Below are 6,533 nucleotides of genomic sequence, written 5' to 3' on the forward strand. Positions count from 1 at the left end.
GAGCTGTTCTCCATACCGCATATGCTAACTTCTGGTGATGAGGGTACCTCTGTTTTGCTGGCGTGAGCACTTCACTGAGGTAGTAAACGGGTCTTTGCACGCCGTGAACTCTTCCTGCCTCCTCTCGTTCAACAACTAGGACGCTGCTGAAGACTTGCACCGTTGCTGCTATGTACATGAGCAGTGTTTCTTTCTCGTGCGGGGTTACGAGTACTGGGACGTCGACAATATCTTCTTCAGATTATCAAAAGATTCCTGCGCCTCGTCTGTCCACTCGAATTTTTCTAACTTCTTCATCAGGCTATAGAAGGGCAAAGCTTTTTCTCCTAGCTTGGCGATGAATCTATTGAGTGCTGCCAGCCGTCCTGCCAATTGCTGCACTTGGTGCCAATTCTTCGGCGGCTCCATGTCGAGAATGGCTTTGATCTTCAAAGGATTTGCCTCTATCCCTCTGGCTGAGATGAAATACCCGAGTACCTGTCCTCCCGGCACCCCGAAGAAACATTTCTTCGGGTTCAGCTAGATTTTATACCTGTCGAGGTTGTCGAAGGTTTCCCGCAAATCATCGATGAGAGTAGCGGCGTGCTTTGTCTTTACCACGATATCATCAATGTAGACTTCGATATTCCTTCCAATCTGCTCTCCAAGAAAGGCTTGCATACACCGCTGATAGGTTGCTCCTGCGTTTTTCAACCCGAAAGTAATGACGTTGTAACAGAAAACACCGTGCGGGGTGATGAATGCGGTCAACTCTTGGTCCTCCTTCTTGAGCTTGATCTGGTTGTACCCGGAGTATGCATCGAGAAAAGAGAGACGATCACATCCTGCTGTGGAGTCGACTATCTGGTCGATACGAGGCAGTGGGAAGTGATCCTTAGGGCAATGCTTATTGAGACTTGTATAATCGATACACATACGAAGAACCGTTGTATCTTTCTTTCGTACCATGACTGGATTAGCCACCCACTCGGCTTCCTTAAGCTACCGAATGAATCCAGCCTTGCAGAGCCGACTAACTTCTTCACCGATTGCTTTTCTCTTTGGCTCTGAAAATCGGCGCATCGACTGCTGTACTGGTTTCGCTTTTGGGTCAACATTGAGGGCGTGCTCAGCGAGTTCCCTAGGAATACCTGGCATGTCAGATGGTTCCCATGCGAATATTTTCCAGTGCTCACGGAGGAACTCGATGAGCGCGCTTTCCTATGCGACAGCAAGATCTGCCGAAGTATTGACTGTTTTCTTTGGGTCAGAGGAATGCACCTGTTGTTTCTTCGCCTCCTTCACGACGTCAAACTCATCAGATCTTACGTTTCGATTGTCGGCCGGTGGCTTAGAGTGGTCTGTGATGGCGTCCACTGCATTGAGTTCTTCCTTAGCCCCGAACTTCGAGGCGATCTTTTGGAAATCCCCGTCGCAACTGTCTGAACGGGAGAAGCTTCCGTGGATGGTTATTGATGTCCCATTATTGCCTGGCATCTTCAACTTCGGATACGCGTAATGGGGTACGGCCATGAATTTGGCAAATGCTGGTCTGCCGAGGATGGCATGGTACTGATACTCCCAATCAACCACTTCGAATTCGATTTTTTCCTTCCTGAAGTTGCTAGGTGTCCCGAAAACCACGTCCAGTGATATTTTTCCAAGAGAATAAGCGGGTCGAGTCTGTATGATGCCGTGGAATCCTGTATAGGACTCTCTTAGCATGTCGACTGTTAGGCCCATTGCTTTGATTGTGCTGGCGAATAACAGATTTAGGCCGCTTCCTCCATCCATGAATACCTTGCTCATGTTGTACCCTCCGATCTGTGCTTCAAGGACCAAGGCAGCGTGGCCAGGCCTTGGAATGGCCTTCGGATGATCTGCCTTGCTAAAACATATGCTTTGGTCTGACCAGTCGATGTAGTCGGGTGTGTCGACCATGGCAACTTCTGCATACTTCACTTCCCGCCTTGACTTCCCTCTTTGAAAAATTGGTTTTATGGATCATGCTGACATGTCCGCGAGATTCTGGAAACACTTCGGTTGGTACGTACTTGTCTCCTCCCGCTGGTACGTACGGTTCTGGTATATATGGTTCCGTTGGAAAACAATAGGAATCCGCCTTTCTCTCCATTGCGTGAACTCTTGCCGTGGCTTCACTCCTAAGATCATCGCAGAACTGCCGAATTTCGAGGAACTGCCGACAATTTCTGAGCAGATGACTGGATTTTCAAGGCCATCCTTTGGATCGATGTAAGAATGCAGATAACACGGTGCTTCAAGTTGCTCCGTGGCCGATAAGTAAGGTGTGCGGAGACGGTTCTTGTTCGGCTGCGTGCTGTGGCATCCTCGTTCATATTGTCGGGGGCGGGTCGCGATTTGCTCTTCTTCTTCACGACGTGAGTCCCTTCGTCTTTTCATTTGCTCCTCTATGGCGCCGAAGCTGCTTCGGCTGCTTCCTCCCGCATTCTTGGATAGGACTGCCAAAGCTGCTGCTGGCGTGATATCTTCTGGAGCCGAAGTTCCTGGGCTCGATGCGTTTGAACTGGGGAGGCAAAGAAACCCTCTAGAATCGATGATGAAGTGAACACCACCGAAAGTAGTATCCATGTTGCCGCGTGATTCTGCGGAGATGGGACATGACGCCTCAGTGTGCGGTACGAACTCGAAGGATCCGCAGCGAACTGAATCCCTTAGATCTGATGGCGTGGTGACTCCAGCACGAACGTTGCAGACGTGACTGGTACTGCCGATGACCTGCCTTGTGCCGACAGGCTTCCCACAGACGGCGCCAATTGTCGAGGGTACTCCTCGGCAATGCCCTCCGATTGGGGCTTAGGGTTGATGGAATCCTGTAGGCTGACAGGAGACATCGGTTAACAGACAAGCGGGGAGAGCAATTTACCCAGGTTCAGGGCCCTCGATGAGGTAAAACCCTTACGTCCTGCCTGTCTGATCTTGATTATGAAAATATAGGGTTACAATGGGGTGCCGAAGGTTTCGGCTGTGGTCTCGTCGAGAGGCTAAGTACTACGTGGACCTAGCTCTAGACTTTCGGTGGCTAAAGTTGCTAAGATTGATTGTAACCCTCGGCAGCCCCTCTCCTGGCCCTTATATAGGGGGCCAGGTCTCAAGAGATCTGTCCGCGTACGACTAGGTTACAAAAGCCCTCGATCTAAACTTTCCTTGTTTGGTTCCTCTTCGTCTCGTCCTTCAAGGAATCTTCTTCGGCACCGCCGTAGTGGCCCACCTTGCCATCGGGCATCTTCATGGGCCTCCAGTTGGGCCGTACAGGATAGGGCAATAACAGTTACCCAAAGGGTAATGCCCACGTCACTTGGGGAACTCGTTTTGTTTCAGGTCCTTCAAGTTTACTCCACACTACGATGCGTCGTGTTCGGCCTTCTCAGGCCTGCGTGGCGGGATGGACATGACGTTCGGGAGCGTTCACTTCTGCGTCGACTCTGGGGGCATCCTTCGGCTCCCTGGCCCGTTTGCTCCCAGCACATCAAGAACTACAGCTTCATCGACTGCTGCATCAACTGCTTCATCCCCGATCACAGTTGATTTATTGGCTACGTTATCGGTGTCGACTCCAACATATTCGACATCTTCGCGCCGTTCCACGTCATCTATGTCCGTTGGATCTGACGATTCTGGATCATCAGATCTAACATCTTACTACTAGCTCAACTGCGACACTAGGCATGGGCTAGGCTCAGACGATACACCTTTCATCTGTAGCGCCAAGTACGTCTCCGACGAAGAAAGTATCGACAACATCACCAGGGCGACCACCTGGAAAGCGGCTGATAAGGTATCAACTTATCAATGCCTACGAGTTGTAGACTAGGGTTTAGTTGGAAGTAGAGGGCAAGTAGATCTCGAAGGTTTCAGCCGGAAAAGTACTCGACTGTTATGAAAACTAGGGTTGCGTAAAACAATGAATCGATCCTTTCTTTGTCCCTCGACTCCCCCTTATATAGGAGGCGGAGCCGAGGGTTTCGTGATATACAAGTTACAGAGTCCGGGAGGGTTTCGTGAACCATCCCGCGATATTTACAAGTTGATATTCCTAATACAACTCTATCTTTCCAAACTATGTAAAACTTCGGGTCGTGGGCCTTCAGTAAACCCCGGGTATCTTCTTCGGCAGGCCCATTGGGGATGCCTATGTCAGTAGCCCCCGAGATTTTTCTTGAATCGTAGAATCAGGGAAAATCTCCATCTTTACAATCTGCATATGATTTTTGCAAGTCGACAAAATTTTCTATAAAGGAATTGTATATTGTACAGGGATAACGGTAATTGGGGCTGGTTCATCTGACGGATTAGGTACCAGTTAACTGCTCTCGTAGCAATCCACCAAAACCTACTTCAAGATCACGTCCCTGGACATGATCTCGGGATACTGGCGTAATTCGACATGTGCCGCTTAAGGTCTTACCGGATGCCGAATTTCAGTCATGTTTTATCGGGTACCTAACGCGTCCGTTAGGATTTTTCTTCGTATCTGTTGACACGGAAAAAGTAGCAAAGCGCTGTCAGAGGCGGTGCCAAGCCGCACATGACGGATCCCGGGGACTTACCTTCGCAGAGTTTTGTGGCATTCAGAGATTATTTCGCGACTGAGGCGCTCTGAGAATATATTGTCGGGTGCTTTTTCCGGCTGTTGGAGTAGCACATTTGTTCGAGTCAACGGATGACTTATATTGTTTTTAACATAACCCCCCGATGGGAGTATATGAAGAGTTATTTTGATAACTCAGAATATGCTCCCCAGGATTTATTCAAATTTAATCGGGTACGCGAACAGCGTTCCCAATGGGAGTAGCCCCCGAGGCTACAACCAAGTGCTTGTACTTGGTTGTAGGCTCACCTTTTTAGAACCTTTGAAACTATATTGTCATGTGTCATGATTCTGCTCATATTTATCGGGTGCGCGAATAGCGCTCCCGATGGGAGTAGCCCCCGAGGCTACAGTCGAGGATTTATACTTGGTTGTAGGCTCCAATTTCTCTCTGTCAGTATATTTTTAAAATGTTTCCTTCCGAACTATTTCCATCAAACTTCTCGAAACGTTTTTATAAAGTAGCCCCTGAGCGTTTGAACAAAAACTTGTATTTGGTCAAGGGCTCTCGAAATTACCAGTCGTCTTTTGCTGTCGCCATCAGTGCCGAGATTTTTTCATTGGTAAGGTGACATCAGTGCTGACGATAGCCACGACCACTGTATTGGAAAGACGCGAGAGGTGTCCCTTCACTGACCTGCGGGCCCAAAATCTGCGGCCTATTGACACGTTATGCAAGTGGGGGACACACGTCCTCCGCTTTTCCTGGCACGCGCGCTGTAGCGCCTGTCTAGTTCCATCATAGCAAAAATACCGTTTTACCCCTCGATCCACGTGTACAGCATCAAGTTCATCCGTAGATCATCCAACGGTGCGACGTTTTGACTGAACTCGCTATAAATAGGCTTCGTCTTCCTCCGTCAATCCCGTTCGCTTCGCCGCACCAAAAATCCTCTCTGCCCAAATCTTCCTAGCAACCACAAGAGCTCCAGCGCCCAAGCAATCACCTACTTCTTCCACGCTATTGTTGATGCCACCGCGCCCAAGACTCACGAGGCACAGCGTCCCTAAGCAACAATGGCGACGCCAGATCTGGGGAACATGGAGTGGGAGAGCTCGAAGATCTCCGCGCAGGACGTCAACCTTCTGAAAAAACTTGGCCTGAGCAAGAAGAAGGACGCGCTGCGCTTCCCCAGCGAGGAGAGCTACCCGACGCCTCCCATTGAATATCGGGTTAGCTTCGTTGACCACCTCATCCGCGGCCTTTCTGCACCCATCCACGATTTTCTGCGTGGATTGCTTTTTGTGTATGGACTGCAGCTTCATCATCTCACTCCCAACTCCATTCTCCACATCTCTATCTTCATCACTCTTTGCGAATCCTTCCTTGGAGTCCAACCTAACTGGGCTCTATGGAAGCGCATCTTCCTCCTCCGCCGTAATGGCTCCCCCAACATCGCCTATAATATAGGCGGTGTCGTTATCTGCGTCTGCCCTGATGTCAAATACTTTGACGTCAAATTCCCTGACTCGGTTCAAGGGTGGCGCAAAAAATGGTTGTACGTCCGCGAGGAATGCGCCGACTCGCTGGAACACAATATTCCCCCTTTTAACGGCAACGAGAAAATCCTCCGTCGCCGCTCCTGGGATGCAGAGGCTACTGACGAAGAAAAATCAGCGACAGAGGCGCTGATGACACGCATCCGCGAGCTCCAAAATACTCGTGGCCAAGAGTTGTCGGGTATCCAGATTACAACGTATTTCCTTAGGATTAGGGTGCAGCCTCTGCAGGCTTGCAAAAACCCCCTCTGGACATATGCTGGCGACAAAGATGCGGATCACATGTCGACAGATTTATCGGTCAAGGACTTAGAAAAACTTGTCCGAAAAATCTCTTCACTCAGCAAAAAAGATCTCGTCCCGTCATCTTGTCGCGTAACACCGTATAGCTGCACCAACGCACTCCCCAAAGTGAACTATTTTT

This window comes from Lolium rigidum, chromosome 5 (assembly GCF_022539505.1).
Source record: "Lolium rigidum isolate FL_2022 chromosome 5, APGP_CSIRO_Lrig_0.1, whole genome shotgun sequence".
In the NCBI taxonomy this organism is placed as follows: domain Eukaryota; kingdom Viridiplantae; phylum Streptophyta; class Magnoliopsida; order Poales; family Poaceae; genus Lolium; species Lolium rigidum.